The sequence below is a fragment of the Herpailurus yagouaroundi genome, unplaced genomic scaffold, assembly GCF_014898765.1.
Source record: "Herpailurus yagouaroundi ecotype Mexico unplaced genomic scaffold, PumYag 192, whole genome shotgun sequence".
Lineage (NCBI taxonomy): Eukaryota > Metazoa > Chordata > Mammalia > Carnivora > Felidae > Herpailurus > Herpailurus yagouaroundi.
In genome coordinates this window covers 11,057,469-11,081,680 of record NW_024412423.1, presented here as the reverse complement: position 1 = coordinate 11,081,680, position 24,212 = coordinate 11,057,469, and the positions used below count along the sequence as shown (strand labels likewise).

At 42.2% G+C, this 24,212-nt stretch overlaps 1 long non-coding RNA gene across 1 annotated transcript; it reads left to right on the top strand.

Moving 5' to 3' along the window:
* Positions 1 to 7,798: 7,798 nt before the first annotated feature.
* LOC121010603 (uncharacterized) lies at positions 7,799 to 16,901 on the top strand. Its single transcript, XR_005781280.1, has 3 exons — positions 7,799 to 7,865; positions 8,039 to 8,178; positions 16,647 to 16,901. It is a non-coding gene; the product is annotated as an uncharacterized LOC121010603 (long non-coding RNA).
* Positions 16,902 to 24,212: the final 7,311 nt, after the last annotated feature.

The following is a 24,212-nucleotide window of genomic DNA, read 5'->3' as shown; positions in this document are numbered from 1 at the left end:
AGTTATACATCTCTGTTTTTGCATTCAATTTCCTCATTTTTAAATGGAGGCATGCATTTCAACGTGAAAAGCCATCGGGATGATGTTAAGATGTTATGGGGGGAAGCTAGAGGAAGGGTATGTTGTTTTCACAGCATCTTGTGACCTAAAATTATTTCTAAATAAAAAACTTACAGGAAAATATTGCGGGTACTAAAATGATCTGGATACGGCTTATAAGTTGTCAGTTACAACTTTTACTTTATAAATTGATTCTCTGGTAAAGGAAATTTGAAAGAGCTATAATATCTGTTCATTAGTTTGTCCATTTTTTATCCATCTGTTCTTTCAAAGCTACTTATTAAGAGTCTATTATGGGGGCACCAGGGTGGCTCAGTCGGTTAAGCATCTGACTTTGGCTCAGGTCATAATCTCATGGTTCATGGGTTTGAGCCCTGCATTAGGCTCTGTGCTGACAACTCGGAGCCTGGAGCCTGCTTCAGATTCTGTATCTCCCTCTCTCTCTGCCCCTCCCCTGCTCATGCTCTGTCTCACTCTCTCAAAAATAAACATTTTTTTTAAAAGAGCCTATTCTATGTGTTCAGGTAATAGGGCTATATTAGGGAAGAAAAGAGATCATGTAACATAGTCGATGAATAAATTATATAGTATTTTAGTTTTTAAAAATTTATTTTATTTAAGGGAGAGAGAGAGGGAGGGAGAGAGAGAGAGAGGGAGAATCTGAAGCAGGCTCCACACTCAGTGTGGAGCCTGATGTGGGGCTCGATCCCATGAGACTGAGATCATGACCTGAGTAGAAACCAAGAGTCAGAACCTCAACTTGACTGAGCCACCTAGGCATCCAAATTATATAATTATATAGACTATGCGTATGTAGTTATATAGTTATATCGTTTTAGAGAGTGATAAATGCTATGGAGAAAATGGAGGGAGGATGGAGAGGGAGAGAGGGAGGCAACTTAAAATAGATCACTTTCCTGAGGAGAAAGGCAACCTAGTTGGGTTTGCTCCTGCCCTGACAGAATATGAAGAGTGGACGCTGTTTTTGCTCTGAAGACTGAGCCAGGGACTAGCGACAGGTGGCAATTTTTGCCTCAGTCCTCTAGGGGCGGGGTTAACCCTGCCCCAAAGCCTGGCAGCACAGTGACCCAACCAGAAGTCAATACTCCTGAGGGTGCCGGTGGTGGTCCCCAGACACACAAGGGGAAGGATGTTTAAGATTTCAGTGACACTAGTAGGAAGTAGCCAGGTGGCCCTTCCTCCTCTCACCTTCCCTGAGAATCAAAAGACTTTATAAGTAGCTTGCTTACGGTTGCCCAAAACACTAAGAATGATAAACAGAAAATTACTCAGAGTTCCATAGCTAAAAATAACTCTTTCATTACTCTCACTCTCTCTCTCCCACACACACTCACACATTTCTACATAAGTGGTATATTTTATACTAAGTGTATTTCCTTATGTTACTAAGTAGTTTTCAGAATAATGATTTTTTATGGCTATAGGAGAGCCATCATTTGGATGCACGTGATAGATTTATTTATTTAAATGTTTTATTTATTTTTGAGACAGAGACAGAGCATGAGCAGGGAGGGGCAGGGAGAGAGGGAGACACAGAATCCGAAGCAGGCTCCAGGTTCTGAGCCATCAGCCCAGAGCCTGATGCGGGGCTCGAACCCACGAGCTGTGAGATCATGACCTGAGCCAAAGTCAGACGCTTAACCGACTGAGCCACCCAGGCGCCCAACACGTGAGAGATTTATTTTTTAAAAATTTTTTTTTCTTTTTTCAACGTTTATTTATTTTTGGGACAGAGAGAGACAGAGCATGAACGGGGGAGGGGCAGAGAGAGAGGGAGACACAGAATCGGAAACAGGTTCCAGGCTCTGAGCCATCCGCCCAGAGCCCGACGCGGGGCTCGAACTCCTGGACCGCGAGATCATGACCTGGCTGAAGTCGGACGCTTAACCGACTGCGCCACCCAGGCGCCCCCACGTGAGAGATTTAAATGCTTCGTGATTCTTGGACATTTAGGTTTTTATTACTTCCTTATTATATATAATGTAGCAATGAACAAGGCTGAATATAAACTTCTGTGTGAATCTGCGAACTTTAAAACTTGTAATTTTCCTGGCTCAAGTGCATTTCAAAATTACTGTACCAGTTTATACTTCTACCAAAATACATGAGAAAGACCATTCCCTGTTATTTGCCAATACTGTATATTATCATTCTTAAAATTCCACATATTTTTCACGGCAAAGAATGGAATTACTATTTTATTTTGCATTATTTTGATGTACTAAGTTCTTTCTAAATATTTGTTTTTAATGTTTATTTACTTTCGAGAGAGAGAGACAGAGTGTGAGCAGGGGAGGGACAGAGAGAGAAGGAGACATAGAATCTGAAGCAGGCTCCAGGCTCCAGAGCTGTCGGCACAGCGCCCGATGTGGGGCTAGAACTCACCAACCGTGAGATCACGACCTCAACTGAGTGTCTGAGGACACTCGACTGAACCACCCAGGAGCCCCTTGATGTACTAAGTCTAAGAAAACTTTATTACTTGGGACCTTACACAGGGAATCTGCCAGGTGACAGTGTACATTGTTTAGACTGTTTTAATGTTTTTCTATTCCCTTAGACCTGAAGTTTTTAGTTCGGGTTTATCTGCCAAGTGGATATGCGACCCTGGATAATTGATGAACTACTCTGGGCCTCTTTTATTTCAACTGTAAAGCGATGATCACTAAAGTTCCTTCTGGAATTTTTCAGTGAGAAACGAGACAGATTTAATACGTGGTTTTTAATTGGCTAGTTCTAAAATGTAACCTCAGGATGGGGCTGTGGACTTGACTCATCTGGAGGTGCTGCTGAAGGCGGAAGAGCACAGAAAAGCAGCAGATTCCTACACGTAGTGTTTAACACCTTCACAGTGCCTGCATAAACTAGTGTTGGAACTTTGCGTCTGATGAGAAATAACATCATTTGACATATTCTACACCTCTATTTTTCTAGGCATGTACATTTTTTTTTTTAACAGAGAGAAGACTGTGCTTCCTCGTGAGCTTTATAATTGCCAATTAAACATCGCAATGCAGTTTGTTAGCCATTTCAAGCACACCTGTGCGTACTCCCCCTAGTGGTTGAAGCTATTTAAAATATTTATTAAACATTCCAGCTGAATGTGTAGCTATACTGTACCAATGTTGAAATTTGTTCTCTCATAAACTTTCCTCATCTATCCAGAACCACTGTTGCTTAAAAAAAAATTCTTTTTTTAAAATTTAATTTAATTTTATTAAAAAAATTTTTTTTAACATTTATTTATTTTTCAGACAGAGAGAGACAGAGCATGAACGGGGGGGGGGGGGGCCAGAGAAAGAGGGAGACACAGAATCTGAAACAGGCTCCAGGCTCTGAGCTGGCAGCACAGAGCCCGACGCGGGCTCGAACCCACGGACCGTGAGATCATGACCTGAGCCGAAGTTGGACGCTCAACCGACTGAGCCACCCAGGCGCCCCCAAAAATTCTTTTTTAAATGTTTATTTATTTTTGAGAGAGAAAGACACAAAGTGTGAGCGGGGGAGGGGCAGAGAGCGAGGAGGACACAGCATCTGAAACGGGCTCCAGGCTCTGGGCTGTCAGCACAGAGCCTGACCCTGGACTCGAACTCAAGAGCCACAAGATCATGACCTGAGCTGAATGAAGTTGGATGCTTAACTGACTGAGTCACCCAGGCGCCCCTAGAACCACTGTTGCTTTTTAATGCATCATTTAAGGTGAAGGCGGAAAAAAAAAAAGACTTGGGGAGATGATTTTTGTGCCATTTCAATGTAACGGAAAGGGACACAAAGTAATCCATTAACTCAATTCAAAAGAAATTTGTTGCTCAGTGTGAGTACAGTACTAAGGTACACAAAGAATGACAGGGTTCTGTCCTCAGGGAGCTGATAATCTACGGAGGGTGTATGTGCTAGAGTCTGGGTTATTCTTTGTCTTTGTCTCCTCTGTGCAGCACGCAACTCTTGGCACCTTGGGAGAGGCATGAGGCTTCCTTGGGAGGGTTTTCACAGGACTGTGGTCATGGATTTAGTTCTGGGCTTCCGTCCCCACTAGAGTCCTCTGAAATGTTAGTGATCCCACTGGGTTTCCAGCCCCATAGGGCATGCTGCCCTCCAGAGCTGAATCCTTTCAACATAACCATGAGACCTCTTTGAATCTTCCCATCTTCCTTCAGGACTTCCTTATCTCTCTGGTGGAAGGGGAACAGAAACTTCCTGTTGCTTTATTTTGCCATCTGGGCTCCAAAGGAAGCTTTGTCAGGGGGCTATGTCAGCTAGTCATGGCTTCTTTTCTGCTTCGGTGCTGTCTCTAGATTCAACCTTGGCCTTGACATTGTAAGTGGGGAAGATGTTCCATGTCTCCCTTCAAAGCTCTGCTGTACCTAAATATCTTGCATTTCTCTCTAGGATCTCTTCTCCCAACCCATGAGAACTCAATTTGGGCAAAGGGATGGGGAATCACAAAGCCTTCTACCAGGAGTTTTGAGTGAAGGGCCAAAAATTAGACATCTGTCTGTAGCTTCTTTCTGACACTTCAGTCCTGTTTCTTGGAGCAGTGCTAGTCTCAAGGTCACAGCCAGGGTAGGAGAGGACCACGGGAGACACGTGTCAGTTAATTCTTCCCTTATTTCAAGACAAGAAATACCCCAATAGGAGTGGTGTCAACTGTGGGGAAGAATGAAGACAAATGTTTGGGGAGAAGGAGGGGGAAAAGAGGAATAGCATTTCATTTGGAGGTTAGGAGGCCGTAAATACCTTTGAGAAGTAAATTCCAGGGCGCCTGGTTGGCTCAGTCAGTTAAGACTCCCACTCTTGATTTTGGCTCAGGTCATGATCTCACAGTTCGTGAGATAGAGACCAGCATGGTGCTCAGTCCTGTCAGCTGAATCCTGCTTGGGATTCTCTCTTTCCCTCTCTCTCTGACCCTCACCTGCTCATGCTCTCTTGCTCTCTCTCTCTCTCAAAAATAAATGTAAAAAAAAAAAAAAAGAAAGAAAGAAAAAAGAAATTCCAAGTCTCTGATAGTCTGTGGTTGAAGGAGGAAGGGGGTAAGGGTTGTGTGTTGTGGGTGGCGAAGTTTAACACATCACACTGAGCACTTAGTGTACCAAGCACTGCTTTAAGTGCTTTAGGTGAATTAACTCATCTCAAGACAGTTGTCTTTCCCTCCCACTAACAGATAGAGAAACTGAGTTCTAGACAGGTTAAGATGTCTGTCCAAGAACAACACACAGTTCATAAGTGGAAGAGGCAGCCTGACTCTGCAATCCTATATGCTGTTGCGGTGGGTGAAGTGCTCGTGAAAAGCAGAGGGGAGCCCAGCCCAGAGATTTCATTTTAGACTAAGGATTTCGGAACACCTGTAAAGAGGGGAGAAGGAGCTGGTGGGGAGGAAGGAGAGCCTACCTTTAACCAACATTCATTTGATGAATGACTAACATGCAGGAGAACAAGCACGTAAGATGTGATAGGAAAAGCAAGGAAGACAGAAGTGCACGGCCCCGAGGGGAGCCAGGACAGAGGCAGGGTCTGAGGGGAGCGTGGAGAGATCCTGAGCATATGGGGAGACATCAGGATGGCCCAAGACGGGGGAGGCTAAGAACCATTGGCAGGATGACTTTGGTTTTCTCCTTGGTGGAGAGTGGGAAGGACTCTCGAATCTGTGGGGAGTGGCTTTGGGGGAATGCCCTAAGGGGTCAAAGAGAAAGGAAGGAAAAACTGCTCAGTCACGCTGAAGTGTTGTGATGACCCAGTTATGTACCAGACCCTATACTGTGTGTATTATGTACCTTTCATCACAGTAGCCTTGCGTGATCAACACGACTACCCTGATTGAATTGGACAAAGAGAAGCGGGGAATTGAAGCCATTTGCTTACGGTTATTTAGCTAGTAAGTGGTGGAACTTCCGGTCAAATTCAGGGGTTCGGAAGTTCGGGGGACTTCCCGGCCCAGCAGTTTGTGGTGACATAAAGCACCAAGAGATGACCTTTGAGGCGGTGAGAGTCGATGAGGCCCCCCAGGGGAGACTGTGGCGTGGTAAAGATGGTGACCCGTCTGGGGCCAAAGCCCATGTATTTCTACTACTCAATGGTATTGCAGAATGCACCTGTAGTAGACTCCCTCAGTATACTTTGTACCTTTGCGGTTCAAGTCTTGGCAGCTTGAGAGCAGGGAAAAAAAAAAAAAAAAAATAGATGAGAGGCACCCAGAGTTGGGGGCTGATACGGAGCGAGTGGTCAGGTAGGCGTGGTCAGGTGGGTGGGTCTAGATAACGCCGTATGCAAGTCCTGGCCACTCCAGGTCCCCTTGAAGGGCTGTACTGTGTTCCAGAACTTTTAAGTCCGTTTACAACAAGCCGCTTCGAAATTGAAATTTTTAGTCGAAATTTTTACCTCGCGCAAAGTCTTGGCACTTCAGATCTCTTTCTCTGAGTTTTAGAAAAATCTTTGCGATCTCATTGCAGAGCAGAACACAGGTTGATGAGCCATGTATATTCTTGGGAGAAAACTGCATTTTCAGAACTGGTTTGAAACACGTTTTTCTAAAAATTCTGCCGTTGATGTCTGTTTTCTTCTCGCAGCCATGTGGATGAATACATTCTTACCCTTTATTTTATCTTTCTAAACAAAATAAAATAGGATATCTGTTCAAAAACATTTAATAAGGTAAAAGAAAAGCCAGTTGGAAAAAAAGGTCAGCAGGACACAAGGACGTGTGATATTTGCTGAAAGCGCCTGTCAGAAGATTCTGAGTAAGTTAGATTGGCCAAGGGAAACAAGATACAATTAAGGCGAAACTCATTCCCCCAAGATCGCTGAAATGTGAGTTTATGAATCCGGAGAGGTAGGAGGCCAAATGAGATCTAATTGTGTCTTATTTGACTTGGCCTTTTAAACGGATAACCCTTGGCGTTCTCTGCAAATATCACACTTTTGTCAAACTGACCTTACTCTAATGTGTTTTTCTTTTTGTAAATGTGAAGTATTTTTGATCATACAATAGTAACTCAATTAATAAGATTTTTGAGTACAAAGGCAGACTATGCCCTAAGGGAAACCATATTACCAGTGGAAAAAGTTCCATCCCTCACAATCATATTCTAGCTCAAATAGCTCTCACAGTGGGACCTTGAAAGGGCAAAGAAAAAAAATAGCTCAAGAAATAGTTATTTTGCAAAGATTCATACTCTCAGTTGAAATACACTAGAAAAATAAGAGACTAGGTCACCCAGATAAAGGGATGTTCACAATCAGGACAGAAAGTGTGAAATATTGTCAACTCCAAATTGTCTTCTAGTTGTGTTATGTAAAAAAGAGTTGTACTATAGAAAACAAACAAACAAACAAACACCTAAATCAGACATAGTTCTTAAGCTCACTGTCTTAAGTTTACATTGCAACGCATGATATTTTCTGAAGGAGATTTAACTTCTTCATTTTATTTTTTTTGGTCCTGGTTTCCACGAAAGCCTTCAGCCTTGGCTCCGGCTGACCAGGGTTCTAGTCCAAACTTGGCCATCAACTCGTGATGCATTTAGGCAAACCATTCGTTCTCTCTGGGACTCTTCATTTCCCATCTGCAGATGAGTGTTCTGAACTGGGTGATGGCCAGGTTCAGCTCAAACTGCATGTGACCCTACTTGACTTTGAACCCTGTGAATAATCTAAAGCTGAATTAAAGTTGGAAGGAGGAGGGGTTCTCTTAGTGTGTTTGTTCCCTTGTTTATTGATTGGCTTTAAAAAAAACTCAGGAGAGGGGTGCCTGGGTGGCTCAGTCGGTTGGGTGTCTGACTTCGGCTCAGGTCATGATCTCACAATTCGTGGGTGCAAGCCCCATAGCAGCCTCTGTGCTGCCAGCACAGAGCCAGCTTCTGGTTCTCTGTCTCCCTCTCTTCTGCCCCTCACCTGCTCATTCTTGTTCCCCCTCTCTCAAAGAAAAACAAACATTAATTTTTTTTTTTTTTTTAAATTTCAGGAGAAGGCATTTTCCATGAAAAATCAACACACCATGTCCTGGGAGAGCTGGGACCCTACCTGGAACCTTGTGGGAAACACTTCAGGCCCAGATGAAAGAAGAAGGAAGAGGAGGCCAAAATGAAGGCAGGAGGAACAGAGGTGATACCCCCCCCCCCTTTCTGAGGATCTGTAACTGTCCTTAACTCACAAAGACTGATTCTTCCTGCCTGTCTTCTGGCCCTTGTGTAAGAACATCCTGCCCCCAAATGTTAGCAGTGTGAATGCCCTTCACTCGGTTTAACGATTCTCTTATAGTAAAAAAAATGCTTTACCTGGAATAACAAAGCGTATGTATTCCTGGAGCCTATGTCCACTGACCTGAACGGAGCCCCCCACCCCCACCTCCAGAAGTGTGCTAAGTGGATAAGGGAACCCCGGCTAGTCTATATTTACCTAACCAGATAATTGACCGAACTAAATGGTCTTTTATTACCCTTATGTGGATTACTTACTTTGCAGGCTATCCCTAGTCCTTATTAAAACCATGTGTATTCCTGTCCCCCTTCTGAGCACCTTCTCTGAAAATCAATCCATACGTGCTCAGGAATGCAAACCACATGCATTTCAGAGTCAGTGTAAACAAACATAATTAAAAGGGCAAATTTACTTCAGAAATTATCTAATGCCGTCTGCATCAAAATAGAAATGACTTCTGGCTGCTTCCATTTACTCTTGTGGGTATTTGTTAAGTTCAGGCCTGATTTTTCTGGAAAAACAACTTTGAATCTCCAACAGGCTTGATCTGGTCTCCCATCCCTGTGGTGTCCCCCTTGTAACAGATCATTCACGGAGATTACCGTTTTAGCATTTGAAACACAGCATTCTTGAGACTGGGGTGAAGATAACCCACGTAGATAAGAGTGTAGGTCAAACTCAGAGAAGTTAAGCTGAAGTGAGTAGGAACAGCATTTCTGAGTCCGAAATATTTCTGTTACATAGGAAGAAGAGATTTACAGTTGAACTTTTGATTATAAAGAGAAGGAAAATAAATAGCCTCAAAATTCCCATTAAAATAGTATTTTAACATATTCTCACCGACACATAAGGACTTGTTTAAAAGAAGTAACATTTCTTGACCCACAGTGGGTTGCCCTATTACTTCTTTTTCTTTTGTTCATTGCTCTTCCTTAGAGCTAAAAATGGGGAAGTATTCGGTGTCCTACGGATCTCAAGCTATTACAAAAATGCAGTCCATAGTAGCTAATACTTTTCTGTGGTCAAAGATATTTTAGGCTGTAAATATTCTTTTAGGAAACATTAATAAATCAATCAGGTTTGAAAGAGAGACCTTACAGTTATTTTATGAAATAGTATTTTAGGATAATTTCAGAATATCAAATACATCCCTCTCAATGGTGATTCTGATTTATTAAATATTCTCACTTCATCTATTAGGGATCTAGAAATTCAACTAGTATATCCATGTCCTTTATAGTTTACCTTAAAGGTATTAACATGCTTAAGGTTAAGATAGATTGATTTAAATAATGTTTAAATTTAGAATACCTAGTTTCATAAGTAGATCTTTTTTAGTTCTTTTAATTTTAAAATTATTTTAAAACTATTTAAAGTTTGATTATACAAGCAATAAATGCATACATTGCCCTGGTTAAAATTCCGACTCGAAAGACCTGGATAAAGTCCTTTTTGACTAGCATCTGGAATTTAGGTCTCCTTCCCAGACATTAAGAACACTGCTATTTGCCTAGTGTCCTCTCTGCCAGATAACTGCTATTTGTATGCACATTTCCTGTGAAAAGTATCGAGGATTTTGGAGTATGTTTAACATAACTTGCATGAAATAGCTGTGTTATTCCGTAGCTTGCTTCTTCACTTAGTAGTGATGGGGTTTTGGGGGTTCAGAGCTGATGGCCAAGAAAGAATTCTTGAAGACACCTCCGGTGCAAAAAGGTGATTTTATTAAGGCACGGGGACAGGACCCATGGGCAGAAAGCTGCACTGGGATTGTGACCAGTAACTGATTATATACCCTCAGGTTGTGAGGGGGTTAGGGACAGCGAAAGTCTCTAAGGAATTTTGGAAGCAAGGTTTCCAGGACCTTGTGAGGTTAGATGTTGTTAGGAAAATGCCATTTATTGCCATTTACTAAAACCTCAGTCATGAGACCCTTCAGATGTGTATCAGGGGGACATAAGCTTGGATTATGATTGCCAGCATATATCTTGGGGGAGTTGAGATAAAGGAAGTTTCTAAAAAATTTTTTTTTAATGTTTACTTATTTTTGAGAGAAAGAGAGAGAGAGAGGGAGAGAGAGACACAGTGTAAATCGGGAAGGGGCAGAGAGAGAGGGAGACACAGACTCCAAAGCAGGCTCCAGGCTCTGAGCTGTCAGCACAGAACCCGATGTGGGGCTCGATCCCACAAACCATGAAATCATGACCTGAGCCGAAGCCGGCTGCTCAACCGAGTGAGCCACCCAGGCGCCCCTTCCCACTTTATTCTGAGAGTAGAAGTCAGAAGAGAGGAGGCATGCTTTACATAAATTTTTTCCTGAAAGGAAAGACTTTAGGAATTTAAAAAACTAACAAGTCAAAGATGTATAAAACCCCACATTCTGATATCACTGTGTTGCTGGGTAATTTATTTTTATGATTTCACATTTTGAACCTTGAGCATGTTAAATATTTTTACTTAAATGGAACTCAGTTATGATTACTTAAATTACTATTTTCTTTAAGTCAATATTGCTCTAATCGAATCACTATAGTTTTATTTGAAACTATCTGCTTTGAGTTCCCTTAAGGGTATTATTCTTTCATTTTTCTTAGATTAGTATATTCCTATTATTTCTTTAATAGTGTCAATCTTTTTGCTTAAGACTTGTTATACAAAAGTAATATGGTAACTGTGCACACACTCACTACTGTGTCATTTTTCACCAAATTATTTGACTGTAGTCTTAGGTTTCCAACACTCATTGAAATGTAAAGTTAATAAACTTGCCACAATCTCTATAAATAACTTTCCTGATTTTAGACCTGGGCAATAGAAGGATTCAGAAGTTTGTTTGTGTCAATACCATGATTTTGTTGCCAAGGAAAAAGTATTTGATCACATTGCCTTCTTCCTAATTATTTGAAGAGTAGCTACAATTTCTTGAAGGGCTACTGTGTGCCAGGACCAATGTTAGGGCTACTGTGTGCCAGGACCAATGTTAAGGTAGGGTAAGCTACCACGAGACTACAGTAAATGAATGGCTGAAGAAATGTTAAAATGTGTTTCTCTCTCAGGTAAGAGTCTACATTAGTTGCTCTAGTCATTCAGGGACTCAGGCTTATAGTTTGTACCGTCTCTTAAGGTCCCTCTGGTGCCATTCCAAGCAGCAGGAAGTGGAAATTCAGCCTGGAGGATTAGGTGTGCAAGGTTTATGGTCCATGAAGGGTCATTGTGCATTTGGATTCCGTTGGATTGGTCTTGGTCACATGGTCAAACTTAGCTGCAAAGAGGTCTGGGAAATGTAGTCTCTTACCAGGCAGCTATTTTCCAGCTACAACTCCACCATCATGGAAAAAGGGGTGTATAGTTGGTAGATTCTGCTGTGGCATTTTACAGAATTATCTGATTTAATCAGTACTCTAAACCAATAGAAAGGGTAACCAAGGGTAACCAAGTCTCTGAAGCTAATTACTTATCTGAGCTTATAAGTTTCGTTAAGGACAGAGTCAGAATTTGAACCTAGGTCATTTTGGCTGCAAAGTCCATGTTCTTAGTCTCTCTGCTCTATGGTGTAACAAAAGCTGGTCTATACCCCAATCCTTTGGGTTCAATAAATTTCAAATATTCCTCTTCTTCAGCAGATTTCCCACACATTCCTAATACCTAAGCTGTACACAGAATGAATGTTACGGTGTTCTTTGACATTGCATTTAGTCTTCGGGTTCTCATTAAAACTACAGATGTTGATCTAAAACAGTTAAGCACATTCTAATGTTTTCTAGTTTAATTCGGATACTTTCATTTTATGTTTTAAAAATTATTTGATTTCGGGGCGCCTGCGTGGCTCGGTCAGTTAAGCATCCAACTTCGGCTCAGGTCATGATCTCACGGTCCGTGGGTTCGAGCCCCACGTCGGACTCTGTGCTGACCGCTCAGAGCCTGGAGCCTGTTTCGGATTCTGTGTCTCCCTCTCTCTGTGACCCTCTCCCGTTCATGCTCTGTCTCTCTCTGTCTCAAAAATAAATAAACGTTAAAAAAAAATAAAAAAAAATTACTTGATTTCTTTTTGGTTTTTAAACATGTATTTATTTTTAGTAAGAGTGTGCATGCATGTGCACGGACTGGGGAGGGCACATAGAGAGGGAGAGAGAGCATTCCAAGCAGGCTCTGTGCTGTGGGTGCAGAGCCCGACTCTGGGCTTGATTCCACAAACTGTGAGATCACGACCTGAGCCAAAATCAAGAGTCGGACGCTCAACTGTCTGAGCCGTCCAGATGCCCCCAGTTGCTTTCATTTCAAGTGCATTGGTTCTAATCCATTTTGCTGAGTTGGGTTGGCTGAGTCCACACCCATTTCTGGTCATCTGCTTCCTTGTTTTCCTCTAACTCAGAAGCAAAAAGCTGGAAGTGTGTAGCCCAGTTTCATCCAGTGGTAGTCACCAGTTCCAGGTCTAACAATGAAATGGAGAGGCAAGTATTCTGAGACTGGCTCCCTCAAGAAGAAGGCTTTGCGTTGTTTGTCTTCTTTTTCCCTGGAATGTGGATGTGGTTTCTGGAGGCTCACTGGCCACCTCACTACCCTGAGGATGGAGATTTATATGCCAGAGGTCTTCCCCTCACCCCCACCCCACACTTCTCTTTGTTTCCTCTTTTCTTCTTTTCTAATTTTTTGACTCTAGGTAATGGCAACTTGAGAGCAATCCAGAATTTAGTGTCTGCCTCTGTGTTTAAAGTGAAGCAAGTATTTTAGTGGACAAGGACCAAAGAGTGGTGGTGTGGGAGGGGAAACCTGCCACATGAAAGAAACCACTCCCATTAGTCATCTTGTTCTTTGCAATTCTAGAGATTATATAATCTGGATATATCTGGCCATCTTTATATAATATTTTTTTTTCAGGGTGGGGGCACAGCTTTGCTTTTAAGCTCTGGGAATGGCAATTAAAAAAAAGCAAGTCCTCCTTCTTTTTGCTAATGCACCGTCCTTTCCTCACTAGACTTTTCAAATATTACCTCGTTATAAACATGAAGAAACCAACTTCACTTTCTGAGAGAATTTCTGTTAACTGAATTTCTCCAGGCTTCAGGTTTCTTGGAGGAAAGAAGCTCTCCATGTGAAAAGTACTGGAGTTTTCAAAGTTAACTTGATTCCTTTTTTTTTTTTAAGTTTCTGTTTATGAAGCTGTCCTTCGAGGGCATGTGAGGACATGGAGGTGGAAGGACTGAGTACGAAGGAATAGCTAGAAGCCATGGGTGTGGGGGTGGGGATGGTTTCTCAAGGCAGTTGTCCTGTTAGGTTTCTGAGGAGGCAAAAAATCATGCTCCAGGGGTGTCTCTGCTTTGATCTGTTGAGTTCCTGTGTTTGGGGGATGGGATCTAGACATTCCACCAGCCATACTTCTGGAAAGTCCTTTGTGCACCTCTCTGCACACTTCCTTTCTTCCAGGCTATCATACTAGAATGTTGAGGCTGGCAAGTATGCAGACTCTTAACCTCAAGACCCTGATTTGGTCCTGGTCCAAATGTTTTATTCCTTGACTAAAAAGATCTTCATTCCCGCCAGTGAAGGTGGTTTTCCTTGTGCTTGTTTTGGGGAAGGAACATGTTTAAAAAGATATATAGTACAGAAAATGCTTTGGTTTTCTTACATTGGCACAAAAAGGTATTCTTTATTTTGCATTTTAGATAATGCATGCTTATAATTCTCTACATAGCTTTTGGATACTGGAATGGAGAGGAATAGGAGAATGTGGATCACTGCAGGGTGTCATAATAATAGGAAATGGTCGGGACCATTGTGTGACCCTGTACGTTGTATGCTGCATGACTCTAGGGGGTGTCATTCATGCACATTTTGAAGTGGGTAATGCTCCTTGGAGTTATGCAACATGGTGGCCTGGTAACACTTCAGTAGCATTGACTATGAGTCATGTGTGATGCTAAGAGTAGTCTACTCAATCTTCACCACGATCCTATGAAATAGATCCTAATATTTTCATTTTACAGATAAGGAAACTGAGGTGCAAGAAGTTTCAAGGTGCAAAAAGGTCGCAGAGCTGGGATTTGAAACCAAATGTGGCGCCAGAGTCTGGCCTTATAATCATAATGCCAAACTGCCCCTGAACTAGTTAGTAGCCCAAGGGAAACATTCTTTGCTCACTCATTCATCACTGCAAAACCATTTTTTGAGTGTTCTGGTCATTGTGCTCAGTGTTAGAGTAAAGTGGTTCAGCAGCCTCGTTTTGGGCCCAGTTTAAACTCAGAAACTTGTAGAAACTTGTAGAAACTCAGAAACTTGTCTTTTCCTGAAGTTTTAAAATAGCTTGTGCTGTCATGAATTCCTCAGGTGAAATAATGAGAGGGATAGTTAATGGTTATGTAAAACTTAGAATCTCCTGATGAAACATGAAAGAGATCTTATGAACCCAATAGGTAAGAAAGCGAACAGCGTGACTCATTTATCAGGATCCTTTGGACACTCTTACAAGAGCCCAGAAATGCTGGATACTCTGCTGAAAGACTCCTTGTTACTCTCCTGGATTCCTATATACATGGATCTTACCTTCCTCTTTGGCCTTTTCTTCCTCCTCTACCTCTCCTTCTAAGACCACCTCTCTCTCCCCCTTCTTCTCCCATCTCTCTCGGTCCATATATTTTCTGCTTATTGCCTGAATGGGAGCTCAAGAGAATTACCCAAATCGTCCTTACTAGAGAGAAATGTGTTTGTTCACTCAATAATCTTACCAAGTTGATAGACAACAACACCAAATGAGATATATAAACATTTTACTTCTGAAGATAGACATTCAAATTGTGTTTTATTAAATAAACTGGGTGACCTAAACTCACTCCTTTATGGTCAAATCCGTCAAACATAAGCCAAATGGACTCACAGAGGAGGCAGTGTAGGGAAAGAACGGAAATATGTAAAGAGGCAAGAATCCATCTATAATCACCGTGTTCCTTGTGCATTAGAGTCTCAGCCAAAGGACCTCTCAGTGAACATATTTTCCCCTTGAGGTTGATCTATATTGACAACCACCCATGGACACTAATTTTTAAAGAGTCGACTGTGGCCTGAAGGAAGCAGAGGAACCTTATACTATATTTCACTGAAGTGCATTTGCCATGAAAATAACAGTTATTGCCGTTGCCACTCAATGGTCAATGCCTTTCAGTATGAATACAGGGAGTTACATAAATTATGTTTATAGCAAGTCCCTTGAAACTGTGACAACGTAGAAGTACAGGCGTGGGGAAGTCCAAAGTTTGAATTATCCCCATGTCCTCTAGTTGGCGTTAGGGAAAAAAGCTGAAACGGCAGGGCACACCAGGGTGCAAATGTAAGCAATATTTAACCCAGTCTGTTAATAAAGAGTATGGTTTGCTTGCTGGTGCCCCAGTAAGCCATGCCTCATAAGCATTGTGGTTTCCAAAATTATTCCAAGTTAGGCACTGCTACAAGTAAAATATGCTGCTGGCTGTGAAATAATGAGAGGGATAATAAATATACAAAACTTGGAATCTCCTGATGAAAAATGAAAGAGATTTTATGAACCCAACCAGTCAAACTCAGATGAAAAACCCCCAGTGTTCTCACCATGATTAATGCTCTGGCCCTTCCATGTGAGAAGTTCAGATTCAATTTCCTATTCTGATATCTTGTTTTGGAGGCAGCTATGGTGGGAATCATGACTAAGAGAGTGAGTTCATCTGGTGGTGGTAAATGTGTAGCTCTAAGGTCCCGGCAGGAGAGAAGGTAAGGTCAAAGCCATGGTGTGTCAGCATGTACCCAAGAATACAGTCATGTGTCTCTACAGAACTGGGTGCAAATATTAGAGGGGACATTTAATGACAGTAATGTTGAATGTTGGTCTATCGATGCAGAATGTTCTTGTTAATGATCCTGCTGTTCCTTACAACCCTGGGGGGCAGGTAGTTGAACGGGACTCCTAAGATACCTAACAGGTGAGGAGACAGAGACTCAGGGAGCCTTGCCCAAGGTTACATGAATGCTAAGCAATGGAGACTGGAGTCAGAGACCAATCTGACTGCTGGTACAGACTTTCCCTTCATCTCTTCAGTGTTATTGTTTCCCTAACCTGCTGTTAAATGCGCGCGCGCGCGCGCGCACACACACACACACACACACACACACACACACACACACACACACACTCTGTGGGGTATGAACAAACCAGGCATCCTGTCTAAATTAATTTATTTCATGAGATCACTTCTCTACACTCCATTTCACATTGCCTGTGGAGACATAAACCTAGTCTTGAGTAAAAGAATGAGGATTTTGGTCCCTAATTTGGCCCTAAATGTCATGCAGAAAATGTTTTCTTAACTCAATGCGAGCCCTGGAAAGCTTGTTTGCTTGACTTTCAGATGCTGCAAGCCAGAGGACACATCACTCTAAAAGGCTTTATAGAGAAGGCTGAGTACGGATGGAAAATTTATGCCTGGAAGGATGTTACCATACAGAAAAGATTTGGGGGTACGTAAGAATTGGTAGAAATTCTTTCTCAGCTGGAAATTCTGGCCCAAGGTTTCCAAAGCAAGCATAATTTTGTAGACTTCAGCTTTTATGAGTTACCGTGAGGGCTGATACTGCCTTATGTCAAATTTCTTAAGTAGAGGAATGTCTCTTAATTAATCATTAAAAAAAAAAAAAGAATAAAGCCAGAAGAAAATTACATGTTTGTCTTATTCTAGATAAATGTTTTAAGCTCTTTGACCCCGCAGAGTCCACAGAAACATGTCTGTGATACTGAGAAGTAAAATGAATTGCCGGGTCATCCTACCTTGTTCGTATCAGACCTGCTTTCACATTCAATAAATGACGTGCGATTAGAGACCGGCCATTAACATCTCGAGGGAGGATGTTTTAGGAGCTCTTTTTCTCTCTCTCTTGACCACTGGGGCTATGGCTGAATGCCACAGTACTCTAATCTATCTGTCAGGGATGCCAAGCAAGATGTTCTGATGGCTTTTGGGTGTGCATTCAGAAGTCCTTGTCTGAAACTCACCTCCTTGTCATCAGGTCTATTCTCAGAGCGGTGAAAGCCAGTAGTCACGATGTGGGCTGCTTTGTGATATGCAATGTGACACCTTTCCCCAGTTTTCATATCATCGTACTTTTAGAACAGGACTTAGAAGTCCTCTTTAAAGAGAATATACATGAATCTGGAAGCGACGATAATCCACTATCATTCATTTATACCCAATAGCAATGTTCCTCAATCCTAAATGTGCATAAGAATCACATGAAGAGCATATATTAAACTTTTTTTAATGTTTATTTTTAAGAGAGAGAGAGAGAGCTTGAGTAGGGGAGGGCGGTGAGAGAGGGAGACACAGAATCTGAAGCAGGTTCCAGACTCTGAGCTGTTAACACAGAGCCTGATGTGGGACTTGAGCCCATGAACTTGAGATCATGACCTGAGTCGAAGTTGGATGCTTAACCCACTGAGCCACCCAAGTGCCCCATCACATGAAGAGCATATAAAGACACAGATTATGACCCCATTCTCCCACAGTTCATCAGGTAGGGAACAGGCAGAGAATTTACATTTTTATGTTTCCATGTTATGCAGCTGTGGCTGGTAGAGGCATCAAGCTTTGAGAAGCATGGTTCTAGAATGAAGTTTTCAGACTAGCCAGTTACCTAATGGAGATTCGAAAGAATGGCCAAGAGAATAGTAGATTGTGACACAGAAAGGAGAACGAGGAAATTTCGGAGTTTAGAAATGTCATGGAGGACAAATACACATGTGGGTGACCAAAAGCGTGTTCTGTAAAGCCTACAGGAGAGGGAGGAAGAATAATAGAGGAAAGCAGATTAAAGATGACTTAATCAAAAATGTCCTCTCTTCACACATTTAGCCAAGGGTAATGCTGGGACTTGCAAACTGGCACCTATATCCTTCCTATTTCCCCCACTTACGTATGGATGCACTTGAGAATCTAACCAATCAGGAAGATGTGAATCAACTATTGTTCTTGAGTGACTGGGATATTCTGCCCGCCTTTAAAATTGAATCTATCCAAATGAATGATGGGAAGAAATGGGGGTGGGACGTGGTTGAGGAGGGAGAGGAAATGGATGCTGGGTGTGGTTTGCACTGGGGTGCGGGGATGCTGCATGGTATTCCTCTCGATTCGCCAAAGAACCTGACACGGGTCTGCCTTGTGGGGGTCCTGGGTAAACCTTGACTGACCATGTTGTCCAGACTGGCAGGAGTTCAGTGCTGTTCTTTGTTGCTTCAGAAATGGAAAGATTGCGAACAACTGCCAAGTCTTTGAAGTGTGTGCCTGTGGGGCTGGGCCTCGCAGCTGCTCAAACCTGAAAATAATTAAGTGTTTCACTACTGCAATGACTCAGCTGGGGTTAGAACCTCACCAGATTGGAGCATGATGGTTTTAAAGCATGGGTTTTAAAGATAGTTGAGAGATGTGCCTCAGTATATAACACATCCAGAAAAACTCACATCTTCATGTAGTTTCTGGCAACCCAAATCCCACAGCACCGTTCGCACCCACCGGTCCTATTTTCCAAGCAGCTCCCAATTTGTTAGATTTTCCACATTTTTTCCTGTTCTCTCATCACGAATTGTCTACGATGCCTTACCCACACGCTAAAATAATAAATGACGGTGGCGAGGTCATTTAATGAACACCATGGGTGACTTTTTCTTGTTATCCATGTAGCTTCTCTGAGAAACCTCTCCTAACCGCCCAATGTAAAGAAGCAATAATTTCCTCATCATCTCACACTACTTTGTCCGCATCACTTATGAAATGCCATTGTTTTCTTATTTATTTATTTACGATTCCCTCCCCACTTTCTGCACAAGCTCCACGCGAGCCGCCATCTTGTTACTCTATCATGACACTGGTTATGGATCACTAGGTTACAGATTTTCGAGTAAAGTGACATCATTTCAAAGCTTTGTACTAGGGCAAAATGAAGTATAAATTCCAAGTACATGAACTCTAATCTTCGCCTAAAACGAGTCCTTACTCGTCTGTTCTGAGTTGAAGGCCTGCACTGTCCTGTACCTTTCATGTCCTTTACTGTTCAAAAAGGATCAGAGGAGGGAAATCATGGGAGATAACGATTTTGACCTCTACGATTCATGGAGATATCATGTTTTTGCTGTTTCCCAGACCTCTCCAGTGAGTTTGAGGAAAGAGAATCTAAGTGTTGAAAGATATTTATTAGTGATAGTACCTCCGCAAGAATATGGCCCAGAACGATAATGTACAAAGCATCGTCCTGGGATCAGCAGCATTATCATCACTCGTGCGTTTGTTAGGAATGCAAACCCGCAGGCATCACCCCGACTCAAAGTGATGATAGGGCCAGGCCTCCAGAGGAGGCCCTGGGGAAAACTTATTTTGGGTTTCTTGGAGCTGGCCTTTGTTTCTGCTTTGTTTTTTGGCTATTTGTTTATTTACTTATTTATTTTTTTAAGTAGGCTCCTCGCCCACTGCAGAGCCCAACACGGGGCTTGAATTTATGACTCTGAGATTAAGACTCCAGCTGAGGTCAAGAGTCAATGCTTAACCCACTGAGCCAGGCGCCATAGTGTTTCTTTGAGTGCTTGGTGGCTGCCCGCAGTCCTTGACTTGCAGCTGCACGGCTCCAGTCTCTACCTCTGTGGTCTTGCGAATCAGATGCTTGGATGAGGGCAGCAATCTGTGTTTTGACTAGGCCTCCATGGGATTCTAGTGCCCTGTGAAGCTGGAGTACCCTTCTCTAGAACCCTGCTACTCAACGTGTGGTCTGAAATCTAGAGGCATAGGCATCGCCTGGGATTTCATTAGGACTGCAGAATATGGGCTCTGCGCCCGACTTATTGACTCAGAATCAACATTTAATAAGTTCCCCAGGGGATTTTCGTGACCATTAGAGTCTGGGAAACACTTGGTCTACCTAGATGGGTATGTGCTGGTAATAGATCGTATGAAAAAAAAAGTAAAGGATATGAAAATATTCTGTCTCTCCTTTATACTATGTTTTGAAGAACTAAGGTTTTCATTTTTTTTTTAAACTGAAACATTTGAAGCCTAAGAGCAATCGAAATTCCTTTCTTCCATGACACTTATTCTTAAAGTGTAGTCTGCAGATGGATCCTCTGGAGTACTTATTAAAATTCATGTTCCATGACCATACCTCAGTTCTACTAAATTAACATTTTATGGAGACATGTCTTGGAATCCCCATTTTTAACATATATCTTGGTGATTCTTATACACTTCGGTCTAAAGTTGGTGAAACTCATCTTAGAGATAGTTTCGCTCTCTTTTCTGTCTTCAGATTTGCTCTCGAACATTAACATTTGTTAATGTCCTAATGAAAAAACCGGTATGAGAATCAGTACTATTTGGAGAACAGCAACGATCAGATTTTATTATACATTAAAATGCTTGCAATTTTAATAACTAGAAAGAGCTCCTTAAGGCTGCCGTCTCTTCCTTTGATGTTTCTGACAACAGCAGATCTCAAGTCAGAAACTGGTAACTTCTCTGAGAAATACGCCAACCCATAAAGGCCTTGGAGAGACTCCGATTTATGTTGGACACGATTCTCTTTTTTCTCCGGTCATTATTTTCCCACCAAATTATTTTTCTATTGAGAATATAAAATGTCATGAAAAATTAAAAATGAGATTCAGGAGAACTCACGCCTTCATCCTCGTTCATGCCTTCCCTCCTTCATTTTGTTGGGGATGCGTGAGAGCTGCCAAGACATCCACCCCGGTTAACAAATGGCTAATTGACAACCACCCATCTGTTGATGTGATTTTGGCTGTTTTCAGATAGAGTCAGTGATCATTAGATTTTGTTTCCCCTCATGGGGGAAAATGTGACATACTGGTTACCTGACAGCATTAGAAAGATTTCTGACTTATTGTTTACATAGACTCCATACATCTTTCTTTCGGTTAGTGGTCCTGTCCCACATCTAGTTTCTTTCTGAACCCACACAGCTGAATTATGTCTATAATGGCAAACTGCGATTTTTAACGGTAGTGGTGTATCAGTTGTGGTTGATACTTTGAAATATTGCAGAAATAAGTAATTGGCAAACTTGGATGGTTTGCCTTCCTAAGCTTAAGCACTTCGATTCTCCCCCACTCCCTGGCATTCTGCGTCTTCTCATCTGCCTCGTGATCTCTGTGGTTTATAAAATATACAAAAGCATTTTCAGGGTGAGAGAGGGAAGATCCAAGAGTGATGTTTTCATCTTTTCATGGTTGAAAGCCTTGACCGTACTTGGCCCAGAGAGAGTAGGCTTGAAGCAGTACACAGCCAGTGACAACCAGGTTTGAGGCCTGACATGAATGTAACTTTCCTCTTCAGATAGTATCTCGGCAGCAAAGCTAGGGGATATCAGAGATGCTGTGTGGCGCTATTCTCATTTCTCTCCCCTATCTTCTTGTACTTAACCAATGTCCACTCCTTCTCCCTCCGAGAGTGGCCTCTTATGACTGTGACTCATACGTAGAAATCACTTTACGTTCCAGTAACCGTCTCTTCTTAGCAATGAACGTGTAGCTCTTCTCTAAGCATGTACAGTGATGTGAGTTCATTAAAAACATTTAGGATCATTAATTCTGACACAAAGTAGGCAAAATATGCCATGTTACCATTACGTTATTTCATAATTAGAACCACACATTCAACATATCTTAATGAGTACCTACTAAGTCCCAGGAGCTATGCTAAGTACTAGGGATATTATGCTTAGCAAACAAGATATGGACATTGTTTGCATGTAGCTTTGATTATAACAGGAGAGATGGTCATTAATCAAATAGTCACATAAATATAAAGTTGCAGTGTGACGCGTAGCAGGCTGCATCAGAAAGGTTTCTTCGAAAAAGTGATGTTTGAGCTGAGATTTTAAGGAAGGGTAAGTGTTATGTAGGAGAGGAGGGAAGGAAGAGAAGTTCGGGGCAGTGCAGGCCCTGGTTGGGATGGAGTGTTCTAGGAACTGAAAGAAGGCCAGCGTGATGACAGAGTAGAGTGTGATGGGGAATGTGATAGGAGTGAGGTTGGCCAGTCAGGTAGGGGATGCCTTGTGCAGGGTCTGTAACTCAAGTTAAGGACTTCAATTTTTATCCTAAGATTAATGGGAGCCATTCAAGTGTTTTAGGAAAAGGATTAGAGGAAAGAACAATATTTGGGGGATTCTATCAGTAATCCAAAGGAAAGATAGTAGAGATTTGGTCTATGGTGTTTGTGGTGGGTATCATGAAGATTAAGTAGATTTGTAAGACATTTAAGAAGTAATATCAATGAGGGGTGCCTGGGTGACTTGGTCGGTTGAGTGTTCAACTTCAGCTCAGGTCATGATCTCAGGGTTCATGAGTTCAAGCCCCGCGTTGGGCTCTGTGCTGACAGCTCAGAGCCTGGAGTCTGCTTCAGATGCTGTGTCTCCCTCACTCTCTGCCCATCCCCCACTTACACTCTGTCTCTCTATCCCTCTCTCTCTCAAAAATAAATAAACATTTAAAAAAAGAAGTAATATCAATGGAGTTTGATAAGGGATTGGATATGTAAAGCGACAAAGAAAGATGGTGCCTTTGTATTGGAAAAATGTATACTATGGAGCACCTAGTTTTGGTGGAGGGGGGCTCATGAATTGAAATTTGAACATGTCAGATTTGAAATGCCTTCAAGATACTTAGGAACTTATGGGAACCAGGCAGATGATGGGACTGTTTATATAGGTTTGTTTATAAATGGTCTTCACATTAGTGAAAGTAGCATAATTTACTTGGGGAACTTGCTGGTATAAGTAGACAAGGGAAATTTTCAACACTTAATGGCAGAGAAAAAAGATGAGGCAGCAAAGGGGACAGAGAAGAAGTGGCCAGAGAAGAAGAAAAATCTGAAGAGTCTGTATTGAAAGTCAAGGGCACAAAGTGTTTGGGGAACCTCCGATAAAGTGAAGCATCTCCAGTAAGGCGATCATTTGAACAGAAGAGGGTGGAGCATGTTTCATGACAATGACAAGGAATGAGAAGGACAGGCTGAATATATGGAGCAGAGAAGCCATAAGAGACAGTGAAAAGTTCCTGAGAAGATAAGAGGGGACGAGATCCAGAGCTTAGGTTGGTAGTTAGCCTTAGAGAAGATGAGGAATGGTTTTGCCAGAGCAGTGGTGCTTAAACTTTAGCTATTCCAGAATCATCTGGAAGGCTTTTTAAGACACAGATTGCTGTCCCACTCTCTCCCAGCATTTCTGATTCAGTAAGTCTGGAGTGGGATCTGAGAAGTGGCATGTCTAAAACTCCACAGATGATGCTGATGAGGCGGGTCCTCATTTTGCCCTGTGTATAACAAGTGGAGGTCAGGTTAGTTCAGACATAGGTAGCTTCTTCCATTTTGGTTGAAAGTAGGTTGGGGAGCTGTTGTTGATGACTTCTGTAACCATTCTGAAGGGGGAGATGTGGTCCTTTGCAGATAGTAACAATGTTGTGGGCTTGAGGACAGCAGAGAAGCCCGAAATACCTTTCAGGCAGAGTAGGAGAGAAAACTGCCCTGCTGTGTTGAAGATCCTCTTGAGGTTGGTGGTCATGAATTTGTAGTGATTTCCATCTGCCCTGTTTTGTGGCTTTCCGTAACCCAAAGTGCTCACATGCAGGCCCGGAGAAAGTGGAATGTTGGCCATATCCAGGATCAGCTTGTCGCAAAGAATGTGTGGCAAAAATAAGGAGGTACAAAGTATTTGCAAGAGTTTTTAACAAGAGGTGTCGAATGACAAATAATGCAATCTAAGCTGAATTCAGGGGAAGTGAAGAGAGGAGAGGACTGGTGAGATGGGAGAAAGCAGACACATCAATGGCTTGGAGGCTCCAGTAAGGTCAACAGGCAGTTTTAGTTGGAGTTATCAAGCAGAGATGCTGGAAGAATGGAAATTTGAGTTTATAGTGTGGGATA